This window comes from Seriola lalandi, unplaced genomic scaffold (assembly GCF_002814215.2).
Source record: "Seriola lalandi dorsalis isolate HSWRI2012SDOR001 ecotype SW California unplaced genomic scaffold, Sedor1 jcf7180002053013, whole genome shotgun sequence".
Lineage (NCBI taxonomy): Eukaryota > Metazoa > Chordata > Actinopteri > Carangiformes > Carangidae > Seriola > Seriola lalandi.
In genome coordinates this window covers 973-4357 of record NW_019523566.1, presented here as the reverse complement: position 1 = coordinate 4357, position 3385 = coordinate 973, and the positions used below count along the sequence as shown (strand labels likewise).

At 38.8% G+C, this 3385-nt stretch overlaps 1 pseudogene across 1 annotated transcript in view; it reads right to left on the bottom strand.

Annotated features, from left to right (window-relative positions):
- LOC147819477 (B-cell receptor CD22-like) overlaps window positions 1–3385 on the bottom strand; it is an 8578-nt pseudogene extending 5193 nt beyond the window's left edge. Inside the window, exons 1-5 of the transcript XR_015436890.1 lie at window positions 3294–3385; window positions 1476–1832; window positions 1171–1392; window positions 660–917; window positions 103–356 (exon numbers count right to left, since the gene is read on the bottom strand). The product of XR_015436890.1 is annotated as a B-cell receptor CD22-like (transcript). The remainder of the gene's footprint in view (window positions 1–102; window positions 357–659; window positions 918–1170; window positions 1393–1475; window positions 1833–3293) is intronic.

The window sequence follows — 3385 nt, the reverse complement described above, 5'->3', positions numbered from 1 at the left end:
ACAATTAAACAACATATGGAGACACGTTCCATTAATATTAGCATGCATGACAAGTACAGTCTTCTGCATAGTTAAAAATAAATAATGTGACTTACACTGGACATCTACATGTAGAGCTGAAGAGTTGATCTGTCCATAGTGATTCTCACATTTGCAGTAGTAGTTCCCGCTGTCTTCAGAGTTGATGGAAGTGAAATGATAAACTCTTTCTGGTCCTTGAAGCAGTGTTTGGTTCTCCTTGTACCAGGTGTAATTAGCTGCTGGGTTAGCATCACTGCTACAGCTCAGAGTCACTGAACTGCCCTCCACTATCTCACCAGAGGGACTCACTGACACAGAGGGAATCCTTGGAGGATCTGTACATGAATATAGATTATTATAAGTTGACGGTACATTACTTTTGTGGCTCATATTGTTTTCAATACTTTGTGTGTATGGCAAACTTGAGGAGCCCAATCTGAAATCACCTTGGCACCATCAAGGTTATTTTTTCAAAATATGGAGCCCTCCCACTGAAACTACAAAAGACATCATACAGAGGATATCCCGAAAAACAAACTAAACTTCCTGTGTAAAATCAGAGGAGTGTCGCTTTAATGAACTACAATGAATGTGACAGATTTAATCTCTCTAAACCTAATAACCTGTATTTCACTCACATTTCACATCAATAAAGGTCCTTGCTGATCTCCTTCCCAGCACGTTCTCAGCTGTGCAGTAATACTCTCCAGAGTGTGAGGACTGGATGGAACCGAAGGAAAGTGATCCTTTGAGAAACAGATTTCCATTTCTATCTTTGTTGTACCAGGTGTATTTAGCTTCTGGGTTAGCATCACTGCTACAGGTCAGAGTCACTGAACTGCCCTCCACTATCTCACCAGAGGGACTCACTGACACAGAGAGAAGCTTTGGAGGATCTGCAGGATACATTAACAAACATACACAATATCAGAATGCTATCATACCACAAACTTCTAAAGAGAGATTATATCTAGAAAAGACAATAATAAAATTAAATCAAATCACATTTTGGTCAGAACAAATAAGCTTTGTTCACAAAAACCAGATGAAATGTATCAGATATAATATTGAATTTAATTTTCTCTAGACTAGTGGGTTTAAAACTTCCATCAGATTATATCATTCATGAACAAAGAGGTGTAAACTCACACACTGGAGGAGAACGGAAATCCCCATGTCCTTTTACAGCACAGCGATAGTTGTCTTCAGGACCAAATGTGTTTGGATCAAAATATTTTCCTTCTTTATTGTGAACTTCTCGTTCATTCTTGTACCAGATGTAGGAAGAATCACCAGGTAGATGACAACTGCTGTGACAATTCAACCCTGTGCTGGTAGAATCCTGAATGACATTCACCTGGATCTGAAGGTCTGTGAACACCAAACATAAATGTTATTCTACATGATCAACACACACACTAACATTTGAATTTGACTTCCGTTGTAAATGTTACCTGTGACAGACAAAGTGACTCCAGGTTCACCAGTATATTTCCCACCTTGTTGGTTTGTTATGAACCTGAACTTGTACACACCTGAGTCGCTCTTCATCAGGTTTTCTATTGTCAGAGTGCACTTCCTGTTGTTACAGTGATACGTCGCACGATGTGAATACGCTGGGACTCTTCTCAGATCTGAATAAACCCCATCTATCTCTTTCCTAAACCAGAATGTGTCCTGAACTGTAGTAGAAACCTCTTTGATTGTGGATGGGTAGCTGAAGAAACTGTTTATTGCCACCGTTGATCCTTCAAGGGCGCAGATCTGAGTAGAAAAGTAAGTCACTCCCCAGTCATCCTGACCCTGTACCACTGTAACACAGAGCAGCACAAACCACAACCAGATTCACAACAGCACCAGAGAACACATTTATTTTCACTTCCATCTTTGTACAACTGAACTACATTTCCAAAACTAGATCCAGGGATGTCAAACCAGGTGCCATGGAGATCCTGCGAGTTCACACTAGATCATGGAATTTAAAAACTAGAACTAAAGTATTTTAACAGGCATTTCAACTTGTATTTTTACCACTGGGATATTTATCAATGTTGGTGCTTCAGCTTCAGTCATTTAAGACATAAAAGATGCTGTTTTCAAAATCAGGGGTGGAGCAGCAGAGCAGCCTTAAATCAGGGCTGCATTCAGATCTCACACACACACACACACACACACACACACACACACACACACAATGTAAACCCTCATCTGTTAGGCAAAGAAAATAAAGATAAATATAAATACTATACTTTGTCTTTGTCTTAATTGTTTTGTTAAATCAAAATTATGAGACTGTACTAACTCATTTTGATTTACTATCATTTTTAGTAAATCATGTTTGACTGCTCATGGATTTTTCCCTGTTCTTGGTAGAAATGAGCTTCTGTACATGAAGAATAACATCTTTTTCTCTTTATAAGGTCACATGACTTCCTCACCTGAGCGATATTCAAGAGAAAGACTGTTTTACCTTCAACTCCCAGATATAAACTTGATGTAAAGTGATTTTATGTCCACTCTGCCATATTATAATACATATACAGTGTATTGCACTATCAATAATAAAAAAGCCTTTTTTAAATAAAAGTCTGACATCAATTTGAAGCAGCAGCTTTGTGCTTACACTTTAACAATCCAGCGTGATTTTCTGTAGATGCTTCGTGCCGTGAACATATCCATTAACCTACTTCCTTCCTGCAGAACAGAAGTGACATTTTCTCTGCAGACAGATTGGGAAGTCCTGTGTTTTTTTTCAGAGCGCTGCGTGCGCCTGACAAGTGTATTTAATTAAACAAAACAAGATGGAGCAAAGCGGCTGGTGCCGATCAGTCTCAAGAGACTCCCCCCTTCCTCCCCAGACTCCCCACGTAAAAGTGTCTGCAGACAATATGCGTCCGCTTTCATTTATGATCAATAATTCTAGCAAATTAATAAAAAAATAAACATATCCAAGACTTCTACCCTCTTCTACACAACACTTTAACATACAGTGAAGTAGGTAAAAGGATAAATAATCCACAAACCACTGTGTGTTAACAATCCGGACACAACCAGCGCCCAGTTCACTTCACATGTCCAATTTTAAAGAGACAACAGTGAATATTTAGTGTTAAGTATCTGCTCCATTTGTATCACACTGCATCACTTTACAGATGAAATCTAAAACTTGGTGATCTGAAAATGAATAAATGACTTCTTTATACATTTTTCTCTCTTGAACTGACTTAAGGTTTGGTTCAATACCTTACAACATAAATGTAGATACACAATACCTGGCACAGCGAGAAGGATGACGACGACAAATCCACTCGCTGCTGCGGTTAAGCTCTGAGCTGCTCCTCTCATCTCTGTGTGACTTCAAACA